Genomic DNA, 17,906 nt, shown 5'->3' on the forward strand with positions numbered 1-17,906 from the left:
AGTGGACCTCATGTATATTCATTGTGAAAATCCTGAAAACCTAAATAAATTGTAACTCCCAGGGACTGAGATTGGGATTCAAGCACCATAAAATCCAAAAAAGAAAATAATAAAGAGGAAAGGAACTCCAGTTAAAGTAGGAAAGTATGCACTCATACCACAAAACAAATAGAACAATAAATAATTCAATATGGTATCTCTGTGAGGCAATACGGGTCATTTGAATAACTTTTAGGCACCAGATATATTAAATGCCAATTAAAAATAATGGGTCTTTAACAGTGTTTTGAATTTGGGCAAGGAAAGTTCAGCTCTGATGTTTGGTGGAATGCTATTCCAAAAGCTTGGAACTAGAAAGAAAAACACAGATGATTTGGTGGACTCATAGTGGATATTTTGCGATGAGGGCAAAACTAGGTGATGAGCATTGAGTGAATAGAGGGCCCAAGTTAATGCATAAGGAATAATCTGCATGGAAAGTTAAAGGGGACAACCTAAATGTAAAACCTTGAGTGATAAGGAGCTCATAATTGAAACTTAAACATGTGTAAAACCTCGCCCAAGTCTGCACTTGGACGACTTAAACAAGTTGTCCAAGTGCCGATGATCAAACCAACTTTCTGGATGTATCCAGGGACTTTTTAGGCCTCTGAATGCCACTGTGCGCCCAGAGCTGAAAGGGGCATATCTGGAGGAGTGGTTAGGATGGGATGTGGGCTGACCTAAACTTAGTCATCCTGCAGGGATAATTGAAGGTTTCATGAGACTTCCTGGATGAAACGTATACTTTGTGACTTAGACGATGTAAAAGCAAGTATAAGTGTCAAAAAGGTATCCAAAGTGATCAGATAACCTCTGCAGAGACAAAGTAAAGACCCACACACACTGACCCCCCTCACACTGCCACAAAGATCAGAATAAAAAAAGTACATACCAGTCTCTGGAACATCAGCACCTGCTATAGGAAAGCCTAATGGATCCAGGTCCATAAGCCACTCTGACCACTACATTCATGGTGGAAAATGTGAGCCCCCCTAACCCTACTATACTGCCATATAGGTGCTACCTGCGGCCTTAAGGGCTATTGGGGTTGTAGACAGGTGGGCATAGTGGGTTTTGGGGGGTTCACCATATCCTATAAGGGAATTCTGGTGAGATGTTTATGTGGCACTCTTTTTGTGAAGTTCACAGCAGTGCCATGTAAGGTGCCCCTCCCACATGGTCTTGTTCTGGGTATTTTTGGTCAAAAATGTATAAAGATAGACGTACTGGCAGTCTGGATGATCCTGGACGTCCAGATAGATGATTTTTGAGAAAAAAATATTGTAGAGGTATTTTTTTGAGAATGGACATTTTACAACTGCCGACTTTGGGTGTCTAGCACCATATATCCGAATCAGACTTGGACGTTTCTTTTGATTATGCCCCTCTAAGTATTTTAAACCAAGAAGAGATACAATTGGAACTTATAAAGCATTAGGATCAGCAGTCACTGTGCCTAAGAAACAAAGTGAAGTTGTGGTTGGTGACTCCCTTCTGAAGAGCATGGAGATATCCATCTGTAAATTCTCAAAAAAAAAAAAAAAAAAAATCCCTATTTAAATACACGTGAAACAAAATTCTAAGTGAATAATGGTGCTCAGTCACTTTTTTTTTTTTTTTTTAAAGATCCATCAAAGATGTTACCCATAGTTTGGAACAGCATCAATTCTATTATCCCTGGACAGTGAAGAATCTTAGCTCACAAGGGGTTACTCAATGTAGGCCTGCCCGCCATTCCACTTCGCGGTTTAATCCTAATGGAGCCACTGTGTCTCAGCAGTATATCGATTCTTGTTCCCTCTGGCACAGACATAGAAACATGATGGCAGATAAAGGCCAAATGGCCCGTCTAGTCTGTCCATCTGCAGTAACCATTATATAGAAACATAGAAACATGATGGCAAATAAAGGCCAAATAGCCCATCTAGTCTGTCCATCCGCAGTAACCATATCTCCTTTTCATGGTAACTTTACTGTGTCCAACACTGTGTAACGTAAATCTTGCAGTTGATGAGACTGTGAGAGCCAATGCTGAACCAACAAAAGAATACCTGATCATTGTTTTTCTTTGGCATTTCTGGGAAATAGACCATAGAGGTCCATTCAACACTGACCTTAGATACCAACTACTGGAGTTGCCATCGAAGCCCACACCAACCTATCTGAATCCATTTTGTCATTTGCAGGACAAAGACGTTAAAAATCTCAGCTTATAAATAAATTAAAAAAATATATATAAATAAATAAATAAAAAAATCTGCTCAGCACTGCCCTCAAGTTCAAGTTAGTGGAGTTTCTGTTAAAGCCCTCTCCAGCTCATCCTAAACCAGTTTGCCATATAAAGGACAAAGACTGTACAAGTCTGCCTGGCACCGGCCTTAGTTCTTAACATAAGAACATAAGAAGTTGCCCCTGCTGAGTCAGACCAGAGGTCCATCTTGCTCAGCGGTCCGCTCCCGCGGCGGCCCATCAGGCCTAGTGCCTGAACAGTGGTCCCTGATTCACCAAATAAGCACCATTCGACACAAACACACATTGTTTTGTATATCATTAATTTTCTAATTGGAGATCCTCTGTGTTCATCCCACGCCTTTTTGAATTCCATCGCCATTTTTATCTCCTCTACCTTCCTTGCAGGGCTGGTGTTAGGGGAGGGCAAACATGGCAGCTGTCCTGGGCCTCACAGGCTCCAGTAGCTCCTGCTTTCCGGGCATCTGTTCCCCTTGTTGGCCCCCCAACCCCTCACTTTCGTGGTTGCCTTTCCAAATCACAGTTTTCTTTTTCAGCAGGGCCCCGATGTAGCAGCCATTTTCATTATTTGCAGGCGGCTGCCCGGTCTGAAGCTTCCCCTATGGCACAACTTCCTATTTCCACCTGGGCGGATCACATCAGAGGAAAAGCTTTGGGCCAGGCAGCCACCTTCAACTTATGAAATGGCTGCTGCACTGGGGCCCTGCTGAAAAACTGATTTGGAAAGGTGTTCACAAAAGTGAAAGGAAGGGGCTGAGTGGCGCTTGAGCTTTATTATGTGCCATCAGAAGTGTGTGGGAAAGCAGCAGCAGTGGTGAAGACATGAGGAAGCAGGCTACTGAATGGAATTGGGGTGGAGAAAGAGGGGAGGCAGGATATTTGATGGAATTGGAGTGGAGGGAGAGAGAAGGGGGCTGAATACTCAATGGAATTGGGATGGAAGGAGAGGGGTAGGATACTCGATGGAACTGAGGTGGAAGGAGAGAGAAGGAGCAGATGGTGGAAGTGGAGTAAAGGGAGAGAGACATTGGATGTAAGGTTTAGCTTAATCATTGGAGAGGGGGAGCAGATGCTGAATGGAAGTGGAGAAAGAGGGCACATACTGGATGGATGGAAAGGATAAAGAGGAGAAGATAAAGAAAAAAAGGCACATGCTGGATAGGAAGAGAATGGAATTAGATACTGAAGGGGGTAAAGGAAAGGGGTGGCAAGATATAGATAGACACAGTGAAATGAGGGAAATTGAGAATTGGATAGTAAGAAAAAATTTAATCTAGATGGAAGCAGAAAATAAATTGGGAAGGAAGACCAGGGAAGAGAGAGGAGAGAGAGATATCAGATCTGGGGAGAGAAAAGAGGGAAGGAAGCAGATACCAGTTCTGAGGGGAGGAAATGAGAAGAGAGATACTAAAAACCACGGGGGAGGGCAGAGAGACTGCTTCTAGCTGCAGAACTTGGAGATTTCTGGCTGCCAGACCGGAGGATGTGATTTTCAACTGTCAGGGTGCTGGGATATCCACCATCCCAGGCCCAGGTCCAGGACCAAAAATTAGCTACCTCCCATAGCAAGTGAGGTGCCTAATTTTTAGTGGACCCAGGCTGGGATCCTTGTGTGTTCAGTATAGAAAGAAGTGCATATCTGTTTTTATTTCTCCAGTGTTGTAATACTTACTGAGTTTAATTTCTTGGGGTTCCCAGCTCAATTTTTATTGGTGATCTCTTGTTCTATATTTGGTAAAGGTCTGTGTGTGTGTGAAGTCATTTAAAGTTGTTTTATGTGTGGTAGTACTGGGAGGTGGGTATATCTGGAGGGGGAGTTTATGTGTGGTAGTAATGAGAGGAAGGGATATCAGGATGAGGGTGCAGAGAGGAGAGGGGATCATGGGCTCCCTCCTTAATTTCTTTCTTGGGCCCCAGAATGTCTAAAACAGGCCCTGCTTCCTTGGGAGGGCATTCCAGGTATCAAGGTTTGCAGCATAAGAGGACTTACTCAAGATTGAAGGTTCTAGACTTCAAAAGAACTAACTTTGTCAAGATGGGAGGAATACCTCACAGAAGAATTAGTTGCATGAGAACAGTTGAATGAAGTAGGAAAGCAGTGGGCAAAACTGAAAGAAGCTATCCTAAAGGCTATAAATCTTTATGTTGGGAAAATACATACAAGTAAAAGGAAAAGAAAGCCGCTTTGGTTCTCAAATGCAATAGCTGAAAAGATTAGCCTTCAATTATATATGTCAACCTGTAACCTGTTCTGAGCACTCTGGGGAGAATGGGATAGAAAACGAATTAATTAAATAAATAAATAACAAGACGTCACAGAAAGAGGAAGACAGCCAAAAATATGTGCAAAAACTACGAGAAGCAGGAAAAGCTGTCAGAAAAGCAAAGATGCAAATGAAAGAAAAGATAGCCAATAAGGTAAAATTGGGGGACAGAATGTTTTTTAGATATGTAAGTGATTTTTTAGATATGTAAGTGATAGATATGTAAGTGATATGTAAGTGGCATAGTGAGGCTCAAGGGTGAGGGTGACAAATATGTGGAAAAGGATAAGGCTGAACTGCTTAACAATTATTTCTGTTCTGTGTTCACAGATGGAAGACCGGGAGTAGGTCCGCAAAAAAACGAACACAAGTAGGAATGGATGTGTAGTAGACCAGGAAAGATTCTCAGAAGACAAAGTAATGGAGTCTGAGGGGCTACATCCAAGGGTACTCAAGGAACTTAGAGAGGTTCTGGTGGCTCCGTTATCTCATCTTTTTAATGCTTCCTTAGAGTCCGGTGCGGTCCCAGAGGACTGGAGAAGAGCATATGTGGTCTCTCTGCACAAGAGCGAAAGTAAGGAGAAGGTTGGGAATTACAGGCCAGTTAGTCTGACCTCAGTAGTGAGTAAACTAATGTAAACGCTTCTTAAGCGGAGAATGCTGAGATTTCTAGAATCAAATGGACTGCAGGACCCAAAGTAGCATGATTTTATGAGAGGCAGGTCTTGTCAGAAGAATCTGATTGATTTCTTTGATTGGGTAACCAAACAGTTGAATATGGGAGGGGCGCTGGATATAGTGCTGCATAGGCGACTGATACATAAACTGAATGCATCCAGTATGGGCCCCAAAATAACAAACTGGATTAAAAGCTGGTTAAGTGGAAGGAGACAAAGGATAGTCGTAAATGGAGTTTGCTCGGAGGATAAAGATATTAGTGGAGTGTCGCAGGGATCTGTCCTTGGGCCAGCTCTATTTAACATCTTTGTGAGTGATGTTGCGAAAGGACTGTCTGGCAAAGTTTGTCTTTTTGCGGATGATACTAAGGGCTCCTTTTACAAAGGTGCGCTAGCATTTCTAGCACACGCACAAGATTAGCGCGCGCTACCTGAAAAACTACCGCCTGCTCAAGAGGAGGCGGTAGTGGCTAGCGCACGCTAAAACTGCTAGCGCACCTTTGTAAAAGGAGCCCTAAGCTCTGTAATAGGGTAGACACTCCGGAGGGTGTGGATGACATGAGGCGGAATCTGGTGAAGCTTGAAGAATGGTCTGATAATTGGCAACTACGATTTAATGCTAAGAAATGCAGAGTCATGTATTTGGGCTGCAAAAATCCAGGTGAACAGTATAGTATAGATTTACAGGGATCTCAAAGTCCCTCCTTGAGGGCCGCAATCCAGTCGGGTTTTCAGGATTTCCGCAATGAATATGCATTGAAAGCAGTGCATGCACATAGATCTCATGCATATTCATTGGGGAAATCCTGAAAACCTGACTGGATTGCGGCCCTCGAGGAGGGATTTTGAGACCCCTGGTATAGAAGGTGTGCAGAAGAAGAGTGGGACTTGGGGATGATTGTGTCTGATGATCTCAGGGTGGGTAAAACAGGTAGAAAAGGCAACGGTCAAAGCCGAGAATACTTGTGTGCATAAGGAGAGGAATGGCCAGTAAGAAAAGGGAGGTGATAATGCCCTTGTATAAGTCTCTGGTGAGGCCCCATTTGGAATATTGTGTGCAATTTTGGAGACCCCCCACCTTCAAAAATATATAAATAGGATGGAGTCGGTCCAGAGAGCTGCTACAAAATTGGTTAGTGGTCTTTGTCATAAATTGTATGGGGACAGACTTAGAGACGTTAATATGTATACTCTGGAGGAAAGATGGGAGAGAGGGGATATGTACAGGAGGTGAGTCTTTTTCAAATGAAGGAAAACTCTGGAAGGAGAGGGCATAGGATGAAGTTAAGAGGTGATAGGCTCAGGAGTAATGTAAGAAAATACTTCCTTACAGAAAGGGTAGTAGATGCGTGGAATAATCTCCTGATGGAGGTGGTGGAAATGAAGATTGTATATGAATTCAAGATAGCACAGACCCTTCTCCATTGAGAATACTGACCATTTAACCCTACTCTCTGTTTTCTGTCTTTTAAACAGGTCTTAATCTACAGTAGGATGCTGCCTCCTATCTTATGACTTTTAATTTCCTTAGGAGTCTTTAGTGAGGTACTGTGTCAGACACACAATATTAACCAGCTCACTTTTATCCACTCCTTCAAAGAAATGTAATAGATTGGTGAGGCAAGATTTCCCTTTACTAAATCAATGTTGGGTTTGTCTCATTTTATCCATGATTATGTATATGCTCTGTAATTTTATTCTTTATTATAGTATCTATCAGGGTTGGCTTAACCAATGGACCAGTGAGGCCCTTGCCCAGGGTGCCAGTAATTAAGTGCACCAGTAATGAAGGACACCAAAATCCCGGTCTGGTTTACCTTCACACTTCTAGAAGGATAGATGCTGGATTGAGATTTTGGTACCCTTTATCATTAGTGCCCTGAACCAGTCCAGAAGGAGGGGAAGATACTGGATCACAGGTGGTGGAAGAGGAAAGAGAGAGATACCAGATTGTGGGGATGGGGGTACCAATGCAAAAGCTGGCTCAGGGTGCCACAGTCTCTTGAGCTGGTCCTGGTCTCTACCATTTTGCCTGGCACCAATGTCAGACTCACTAGTCTCTAGTTTCCCAGACACTCCATTGGCCACCCTCCAGTCTTCCAGTACCATGTTGAATTTTAAAGATAAATTACAGATTACTAACAATAACTATGCAAGTTCATTTTTCAATTCTATCAATACTCTGGGATGTATACCATCTGGTCCAGGTAATTTGCTACTCTTCAATTTGTCAATTTGCCCCATTACAACTTCCAGTTTTACAGAGATTTGTTTCAGTTTCTTTGACCCATTAGCACTGAATACCATTTCTGGCACCAGTATCCTCCTCATATTTTCCTCAGTGAAGACTGAAGCAAAGAATTAATTTAACCTCTCTGCTATGACCTTGTTTTCCTTGAGTGCCCATTTTACCCCTTGGTCATCTAGAGATCCAACCAATTTTAGTTCATTACTATTCCATATATAATTTTCCTGTCCTATAAAGAAAAACTTTGCTTTATCCTTATTTAGTTTCTGAAGATGCCCCTGAATCCAATGCTCAAGAAGGTTCAGACCTTCTGCAATATCTCACCTGCAGATGACAGCACAGAAAGAAAAACTGTGATGTCATCTGCTTATATATAGACTTTATAGCGGACCTGGCAAAGTATTTGGCTCAGAGATTTCATAAGAATATTGAATAGAATGGGTGATAAAAGTGATTCTTTTGGGACCCCACATTGACACCTTGAATTTTAACCTGATATGATCACCGAGCAAAAATTCCTCTAAACCAGTTCAGATTTCCATCAATGCCAAATTGACTTAGAATAGATGAAGGAAGCATATTATCCATTAGATTGAATGCACTAGACAAATTGAATCGCATTAAGATGGCTTTCTGAACTCTACATAACAAAGATCATCCTTTAGCTATTAGAGAACCCAGTCCAATTTCGGTATTATATCGTTCACAAAACCCCGATTGTTAATCTTGCAAAACATCAAAAGCTTCTGTATAAGGGTTTAATTGATTTACTATCAAACCCTTCATGATCTTCATAAACAAGGGAATTGAGGCTTTGTAATTAGTGACAACTGTCCCTGCCTTGCTTTATGTTCTAGAAAAATACCAGAAATAAATTGTAAATTCAGCCAGTCTTTTAACTTATCAAAAACAAATTGAAGAATCCATTATACAGAATGATGTGTTATATTTTCTAAAAGTCGCCTTAAGTTCATCCATTTCAATGGATTTGAATTAATTCCGCAAGCAACTGGAACAATATGCATATCAGTATTATTACCTCCCTAGCATAATGTTACATTTATCCAAGAAATATCTGGGTATTGAAATCACCCATTATTTTTGTGTCACCCAGTTTGTTAGCCTTCCTAATTTCTACTAACATTTCTGTGTCTGTCTGTTCATTGTGGCCAGATGAACAGTAATACACTCCTATCACTATCCTTTTCCCCTTTAAACATGGAACTTCAATCCTTCTCTTCTCCTGCATGGACTACTGCAATGCACTATTCATCGGATTGACAGGAAAGAATACACAACGTCTCCAACGTGTTCAAAATGTAGCAATCAGCCTTCTAAAGAACCTGCACACTCATGACTCCATCTCCCAGGCTCTATCATCAACTCACTGGTTACCCATAACCAAACGCTGCATCTTTAAAGGCCTGATACTAGTGTATAAGTCCTTTCATAACATGGCACCTGGCTACATGTCAGCTAAGCTTCCACCATATGTCCCGAGCAGGCATATTTTTTTTTCCCGAAAATCGTCTAGTTGGACGACCAGACGTTTGATCGTCCAGACCATTAAGTCATCTATCATTATACCCCATTCTCATCCAAAAATTCATCCAAGTCAAAAACGCCCAGAACAAGACCTTTTGGATGTGGGCGGGGTCAGCAAAGTGATGAACTGGGCACCCAAACATTGCACTAGAGTAATTGGGTACCTTACAGGGTACTGCTGTGAACTTCACAAAAAGGGTGCCACATACACATCTCACCACAACAGCCTTATAGGTCATGGTGAGCCCCCCAAAACACCCCCCAGAACCTACTAGACTAGTGTGACCATATGGCTCCAGAAAAAAGGGGACGGATTAAGACATCCGGGTTTTACTTCCATTGAAAGCAATGGAAGTAAGGAGAACAGATTTAGACATCTTGGTTACTTTCAATGGAAGTAAAACCCGGATGTCTCAATCCGTCCCCTTTTTTCTGGAGCCATATGGTCACACTAGTCTAGTAGGTTCTGGGGGGTGTTTTGGGGGGCTCACCATGACCTATAAGGCTGTTGTGGTGAGATGTGTATGTGGCACCCTTTTTGTGAAGTTCACAGCAGTACCCTGTAAGGTACCCAATTACTCTAGTGCAATGTTTGGGTGCCCAGTTCATCACTTTGCTGACCCCGCCCACATCCAAAAGGTCTTGTTCTGGGCGTTTTTGACTTGGATGAATTTTTGGATGAGAATGGGGTATAATGATAGATGACTTAATGGTCTGGACGATCAAACGTCTGGTCGTCCAACTAGACGATTTTCGGGAAAAAAAAATATTTTGGACGTATTTTTTGGGAATGGACATTTTACTTAGCTGACTTTGGGCGACTAGCGACTTAGGCCAAAAACGGACTTAGACGTTTCTTTTGATTATGCTCCTCCACGTTTGTTAAACTGCAACCCATTCTGAGCTCATTGAGGAGAGCGGGATAGAAAATGAATTAAAATACATTAAAAAACATACTGCATGCATGCTGACTAATATGCACTTAGCACAGGACCATTAACAGCTTCCTAAATAGGAACTGCTAAGTGGTTCCACGTTAATTGCTACCTTAGTACCAGGTGCTAAGGGAACTTTTAATGTAGAACCTGTATTGAAAAATGCAAGGAATGATCTCGATAGTTACCATGTGCTAATTTCCCATGTTAAAAGCCAAAGTAACTGCAAATTTAATGCACATTATTAAAAGGGCCCGACAATGTTATATTTGTCATGTAATAACAGGATTGTGTTGTATTAGCCCATGAAGAGGATCTGCAATGGATGAAATTACCCCACCCATTTCTATAATCCTACTTTAATCTATTGTTTCCACTTTGGTGGAGGATGGACAGGGGAAGGCTTCAATGGCTGGGAGGGTGTAGATGGGCTGGATTTCGGCAGTTGGAACCCAAGCACAGTACCTGGTAAAGCTTTGGATTCTTGCCCAGAAATAGCTAAGAAGAAGAAAAAAAAAAAAATTTAAATTGAAACAGGTTGGGCAGACTGGATGGACCATTCGGGTCTTTATCTGCCGTCATCTACTATGTTACTTTCTTTTTTCTTCTCCCTAATCAATGCCTTGTTGCGAACTGCTATGTTAAAGGTAAGGTGCAATATTAAATCGTTAAAATAAACAACTCACTGGAGCACCACAACCCCAATTGTTCTGATTGGCCTACATGGGCCTGGCCTTTCTTGGCCAGATATTAGTGTCTGATTATCCTTGTTACCTGACATAAATGTATAATTGGCTGAAAGAAAAATGACTCTGGAGAGTTGCTAGTGAATTTTAAAGTGTATATTATATTAGCCTTGTGGGTAGAATGAGTGTTTGGGGGTTGAAAGGCAGGGATTTTTTAGGAGGGCATGTTGGATTGACACAGTTTTTTTAGACTTCGTAATTGAGAAATAGGTATGTATTTTGGGGAACCATTAGGATTGTGGGATGGACATGGAAAATATTCTAGGGAAGTGGCCAGTATTTTGGATATAAATCTTTGTTTATATATAGTCTCTAACATAACGACTTAAACAGACAGCTTCTAGCTTTTCTGCAAACTCTTACTCCCTCCTCCCTAGATAAGAATTTAAACTTTCTGGTGCAGCTTTTTATATCCCACAGCCAATATTTTTTTCAGCTCTTTTTGCTTTTTAAAGATATCTGAATTCTGATGGTGGCGTTGAAACTTTGCTGGTTGGCACTGCTATTTATGTTTCAAATTTGCACTAATCTATTCTTTGGTATATATGCATGCTACTACTGTATATGTCCAACACAGATGCATGCATTTTCCTGATACTAAGTATGCACACTTAAGTAACAAGGAAGGGATCCAAATTATGCACGGTGTCCAGCCTCCATCAAATAGACAACAATACCCCTTCTTATTGGATACAAATAAAGGAGTTTGTTCAATATTGGGGGCAGAGCCAGCATTAGAGGGGATGCAAATAGGACAGATGCTTTGCATCTCCTTGCTACAGAAGGACGGGGGTTCCAAGCCTGCCTAAATTTTGAGATCTAGCCTGCTTGTGAGTTTTGGGGGCCCCGGTATGTTTTAATACCAGCCCTGTCTGGAGTGCTCAGAACCTACATAGCTCCTATGCCAGCAATCTGTATACTCTCCAGTTAAGCTGCTGAAGAAATCTGTCACATGACAGCAGCCTAGAGCTGCACTGAGCATGGGCAGAATCATCTGGGCCACTGTGTGCTCTCTAAGAGGAGCAACAAAGCAAGGAAGACTGGATCAGCCGGGAGAGCAGCCTTTTGTTTTCTTTCAGCCATCTGGCTTCAATTTTGTCTTGCTCTCTTCTTTTCTTTTTTTGCCTTCATGTGGAAAGGGCTCCCTCCCCTCCTGTCCATCGGCTCTCTTCCTGCTCAGTCTAGCTGTGCCGTGGAAGCTTTCCTATGGTGACAGGGCCTGTGGGAACAGGCATCCAGTGCGAGAAATTGCAGTGAGTATCAAGGTGGCTCTCCCCTCCCCCCCCCCCTTTTTTGTTGTCTGTGAATTGTGCTATGGTGGTAAAGGGGGAAGTCGGGGTCTGTTTCGCTATGCATGTGAGCAATCACAGCGCTACGATAGGGACGTGAAGTCTAGTACAAATAATAGGGGTTCAAAAGCTCATTTATTCAGTCATCTCACAATAGCTCAGCTGCTGGCTATTGGACAGAGAGCCTAGTAGCCAAATGTTGGTGGAATAGTTTATTCCTGGCAGCTAGACATGTTGAAAGATGCAGATGTAATGTGGATGAAGCAAGCAGTCAGGTTCATGCATTCAGGTGCATTTGCTGGATTGATTTCATATTTCTGGCTGGAGTCGGAGCCTTTTGTTGCCTTTCAGTGTCTTTTTCCCTTCCACTGATCTTTGCTGTTTCCATGCACCAGGACAGAGGAACATTTTTGTTTAGGGCCATCATCAGATGAGGTCGGCAAGTTTATCCTTCTGAACAAGGAAACAAAAAGTCGGTCTCAGGAAGCAGAAAGCTGTTGCTAATAAGTGGGCAGTGGGAAAGATCCCTTCCGTTGCCTACAGGAGTCGCTGTTAAGAAGATAGGAGTTGAGTCCTGCAAATGAGAAATGCTTCTAGGGTTCATTCCCAGTGGACAGAGATATCCTGTTTTTTGGAATCTGGGTACAGACCCTATTCTATATCTAACTGCTAGTCAATTATTTTCACCTTCTCTGCTGAGTCCAGATGGGCCTAAATACCAAGCTAGAGATCTTTTTTTCTGAAGCTGTCTGTATTCAAATATACTATATGCTTTGCTTCACTACTGAACTTCTGTTGCATTTTCTGCCATAGGTGAATTCTTGTGAAGGTTTTCACCAAGTATTAAGTCCAAGATATGGATTAACCTAGATCAAATACTAGACAGGTTTAATTAGGGCCTGTTTCAGATAGAAAACAGAGATCTTGCTTATTCTCTCCTTCTAGTGTCCTTGGGGCAAATGAATAAAGAGACCCTCTTCTTCAATGCCACAAGGTGACACCGATAGTAAATACTTCACTGATCGTAGTGACTGTCAGTTACTGTATACAGTTGGTAATTGCGTGAATTAAGGGTTTATCTAGAAGAGATTGGCTTTGGAAAAGAGAGCTATAAATGCTAGTAGAAAAAAAGTATTAGCCTTATTGTTAAATTGATATTACCGGATCAGATTCTGTGAGAAAATGAAAAATTGGAGTGTTAAATTTTAAGAAAAGAAAAAAAATGACAATAACATTCATAATGTTTTGTGATTCCTTATGGGAAACTTATAATTACTGTACATCCAGCAGGAGGTGATGTAGGAGTCCTGGCTATGAGGTAACTCAGGGATTCTCAAACCTGTCCTGGAGGAACCCTAGCCAGTCAGATTTTCAAGATATCCACAATGAATATGAGTGAGATAGATTAGTATAGCAAAGAGGAAGTGATTATAAATCAATCTGATGAATATTCATGGGGGATATCCGGGAAAAACTGACTGACTGGTATTCCCGAGGATAGGTTTGGGAATCACTGAAATAACGTCTTCTCTGATCTGTCTTATCATTCTTTTCTATTTTTATGACCTACTGTTTTATTGCGATTGTAAACTGCTTTGATTGCTGTCCTGGAAAAGCAGTATATCAGAGTACAAAATAATAATGAACTTCTTGAAGGAGTCTGTAGACCAGGGGTTCTCAACCCAGTTTTTGGGAAACACCTGGCCAGGTCAGGTTTTCAGGATATCCACAATGAATATGCATGAGACAAATTTGCATGCCCTACCTCCAATGTATACAAATCTATCTTGTGTATATTCATTCTGAGTCTCCTAAAAAAATGACTGGCTTGGTGTTTCCCAAGGATTAGGTTGAGAACCCTTGTTATATAGAATTAAGAGTCAGGAATACTGGGTGTGAGATTCTGCAGAAAATGATATGGGAGCACCTGACTGGGTGCTGTTCCAGTCCCAGCTTCTCTAAGTAAGAGCCTCATAAGGGAACAGTGGAGGAGTGCTTGTTCAGTGGTAGCTCCAGCTTTTCTTGTGCTAGACACTCCTAGCAGGAGGCCATGGAGGGCATGGTGTCTGCGGCTCATGCCTTCTCTAGTTCAGGAGGGTGGGCATCGGATGGAAACGAGTGAAAACAAACTCATATGTCCACCTAATTGATTGGTATTGTTTGAACATACCAGATTTAAATAAAAATCTACCCTGCGTAGCTTCTTTTTCTGTGCTTTATTTTTATTTTGAAATGATTGTAGAAGAAGTAATTCAACTATGAATACACATATTTATTTCCTCTCATTGTCATGAATGATTCCAGGTAGATCACGTGAACAGGGGAAGGATGGGGATGGAGAGGGAAAGGGAGGAGCTTTAGCTTAAAAAAAAAGTCCTATTAACACCGAGCCCATAATTCTCCGAGTCTCCTCTCTCAGAGCACAAAATCTTTCTCCAGGTTTTACAGGCATTTTCTACCAGCTCCAGATTTTGTGGTTAATATTTCCTTTTTGTAACAGATGCTGCTGCACTGGTACACAAAAGATCACGAGGAGCGAAAATATAGGACAGTGCATTTTGTTCTTTATGAAATTGCCATTATTTAAAGGACTACTTGCTGATTTGTTGTGGGGATCCGTTGTAAAGCACACTAAACATGCGAAAGTGTGATTTTGAAGTGAAGAATATTCGGCTGTTGTGGTTCACATCAGTTTACTCAAAGAGTGTGTTGCCTTAGACATAAAAAATGGAGATTAAAAAAAAATTAAGCTTTAAAAAAATGACACACTGCGGGTTTTTCCTGCTTTTTCATCTCAGCACTGTTTAAAAGAACATTTGGAATACTACATTTGCAGATAAGTGATGATATTTAAGGACTTTGTTATTTTATAATAATTCCACTTATCTTGGAGTTTTTGACCGAGGATGTGTCTGCTGATCTCAAAGTGATGATTTTGAGATTGGCTTGTCTATATGGGATGTTTTTTAAGAAACCAAAAATATCCTATAAACAGGAACGAGAAAAAAATCAATAAGAAATCCAATAACTTTCTCGCTGTTAAATTCAAAATTCAAAATTATGCCACTTGGTTATTGAAAGTTTCATTTGCATCAAAACTTCTTGAAATGATAAATCATAAAGGGAGAGCTTCAGATCCCTGTGCGTGAAAGGTGATTGCTTCCGCACTGGAAAGGGACAAGGTCTTCACCGGCTCATCCATCTCCTACTTACAGTAAGTCACTGCTAGTGGATCGGACTTTCTCAAAAATTGTGTCAAAATTACTTAGCTGTAGGTGGAGCAATTGACTTAATGATCTTAAAGTCTTTGTGTCTCTGCCAGTCCTCGCCGACGGACGTCAGGCTAGCTGCTGTTTCGCTAACAAGCTGCGTCAGGGCTTCGGACTAGAGAGTTGCGCGGGGACAGAAATCCCACCCGTCCCCACCCGTCCCCGCCAAAATCCCACCCATCCCCACCCGTCCCCGTGAGGAATCCCTCCGTCCCCACCCGTCCCCGTGAGGAATCCCTCCGTCCCCACCCGTCCCCGCGAGGAATCCCCTCCGTCCCCACCCGTCCCCACGAGGAATCCCCTCCGTCCCCACCCGTCCCCGCGAGGAATCCCCTCCGTCACCATCCTTCCCTATAAACTTCAGAAATAGTTATTTTATTTAATTATGCTACTGAATTAAAGGCTCTGGTAGAGACCCATTTACAAATAAGCAAAGAGACTATTAATTTGGAAATATTAATTGGGAAGAATACATACTTTGTAAATGGGTTTCTACCAGAACCTCTAATGTAAATATAAAATATAAATACTCAGCTGATGAGAACCCACAAACTGTCAGCTGAGGACTTCCTTTGCAGTTGGCCTGGGGTCCCTTTTGCCAAGCTTGGCAGGCAGCAGTAGCGTCCCTGAGTCACAGATGCTGGCACCTCAGTGGCTCATGGATGCTGCCAGCGACTGCTGCGCTTGGTGGAGGGGAGTTCTGACCATCTCTAGAGGAGGTCCTCTGCTGGCGGTGCTTGGGGATCCCCACCAGTCACAGCAAGGGCCAACAAGTACTTCAACACTGTAGAAATAAAACCAGAAATGCATTTCCTTTTCTTTTGAACACAAAACAAAGATATCTGCCATATACATTTCCCAAGGCAGATGACTCTATGCAATGTCACCTCGGTAACAAAATACAAAAATAGACAAATACACCCCCTCCCTTTTTACTAAACCACAATAGTAGGTTTTAGCACAGGGAGTTACGCTGAATGCCTCGCGCTGCTCTCAATGCTCATAGGCTCCCTGCGCTAAAAAACAATATTGCGGTTTAGTAAAAGGGAGCCATAGTGCAAAATATAGACAGCAGATATAAATTCTCAAAACAGACACATTTTGATCACTAAATTGAAAATAAAATCATTTTTCCTACCTTTGCTGTTTGGTGATTTCATGAGTCTCTGGTTGCACTTTCTTCTTCTGACTGTGCATCCAATCTTTCTTCCTTTCTTTCAGCCTCCTGTATGTTTCCTCTCCTCCAGACCTCATTCTCTCCCCCAACTTTTTCTTTCTGTCTCCCTGTTCCCCCTTCTTTCTGTCTCTCTGTCTGCCCCCTTTCTTTCTTTCTCCGTGCCCTCCCCCAAGCCACTCGGTTTGCTGCCACCGCCATCGGGGAATAGTCCCCAAGCCACCGCTGTCCCAAGCTTTCCCTGCAGAAGCGTCGCGCTGACCAGCATTCCGCTCCCTGACATCAATTCTGACGTAGGAGAGGAAGTTCCGGGCCAACAAGGCATTTCTCCTCATTCCATCCAGCCTGAGCCCCATCTCTCCTTGATCCAGCATTTCCCTTCTGTGTCTGTCAGAATTACCATTCCACCTATTTTCCAGCATCACCCTTCTTTGTGTCCATCTCACCTATATCCCTATCTCACCACTTTTTCAGAATCTTCATTTGTCTCTGTCCTTGTCTTTACCCCATATTCACCATTTGCCCTTTCAATGTCTTTATCTCCCCCCCCCCACACACACTTTTTCAGCATTACTTCTATGTCTCTATTTCACCTCCTCTTCATGTCCCCTCTGTATCTCTATCCTTATTCAGAAGGTCCTGCTTACCCTTTCTCTTCTTTGTGTCACTATCTCCATTTTCAGCTTTCCCCCTTTTTCCTTTGTTAATGCACCCGGTAGCCAGAATCTTTCCACCCTCCCTCCACTCCGGCCCAGCCCAGTATGAAATATTTCCTTTTGTTTCCCTCCCCTCTCTCTTTCTCTCTCTCTCTTCTGCTCCCTCACCCACGAGTCCTGCATCTGGCCCTCTCCCTTCTACCTGCACCTGGCAAAACCCCCCTGCTCCGTGGCTCTCTTAAGCAACTCGTCAGCAGCGGTGATCAAGACAAGCTGCCGACATCGAGGCCTTCCCTCTACGAGTCCCACCTTTGTGGAAAAAGGAAGTTGAAACAAGCGGGACTCGCAGAGGGTAGGCCCCGACGCCAGAAGCTTGTGTCGATCGTTGCTGCTAAGTTGCCGAAGAGAGCCGCAGGTAGAAGGGAGAGGGAGATAGGAAGGCTGTAGAAGCTCCGGAGCATGACACCGAACCCGGCCAGGATGATTTCTTTTTCAGGCTGCTGCTGCCGCTGCTATCCCCCACCCGAAATGACAAAAAACAGCCTAATGCCCGCGTCGGGAAATAGCCATGCTGAGCAGTGAGCTCAGCACGTACACAGATGAAAGCCTTGCTTGCTGATTGGTCCGGCGGCACGGTGGGGCGGGGCCGCCGGACCAATCAGCAAGCAAGGCTTTCATCTGTGTACGTGCTGAGCTCACTGCTCAACATGGCTATTTCCCGACGCGACGCCAGACTTGCATCGCCAGAATTTAGGTAGGTTGTTTTCATCCCCGTGGGAGTCCCGTGGGCAAGGGGGCGTCCCCGTGGGAG

At 42.8% G+C, this 17,906-nt stretch overlaps 1 protein-coding gene across 10 annotated transcripts in view; it reads left to right on the forward strand.

The window, feature by feature from the left end:
- PARP6 (poly(ADP-ribose) polymerase family member 6) overlaps positions 1 to 17,906 on the forward strand; it is a 145,437-nt gene that overhangs the window by 24,559 nt on the left and 102,972 nt on the right. For 6 of the 10 annotated variants that reach the window (XR_004536953.1, XR_004536946.1, XR_004536954.1 and 3 more), the window contains exon 1: positions 4,890 to 5,130. The exons of 2 other annotated variants lie outside the window; for them this stretch is intronic. The gene's annotated coding sequence lies outside the window, so the exon portion shown is untranslated. Of the gene's footprint in view, positions 1 to 4,889; positions 5,131 to 6,709; positions 6,779 to 11,718; positions 11,961 to 17,906 lie in introns of those variants that run through there. 2 more of the 10 variants (XR_004536947.1, XR_004536948.1) reach the window with 2 other exon arrangements.

Source organism: Geotrypetes seraphini, chromosome 14 (genome assembly GCF_902459505.1).
Source record: "Geotrypetes seraphini chromosome 14, aGeoSer1.1, whole genome shotgun sequence".
Taxonomy (NCBI): Eukaryota; Metazoa; Chordata; class Amphibia; order Gymnophiona; family Dermophiidae; genus Geotrypetes; species Geotrypetes seraphini.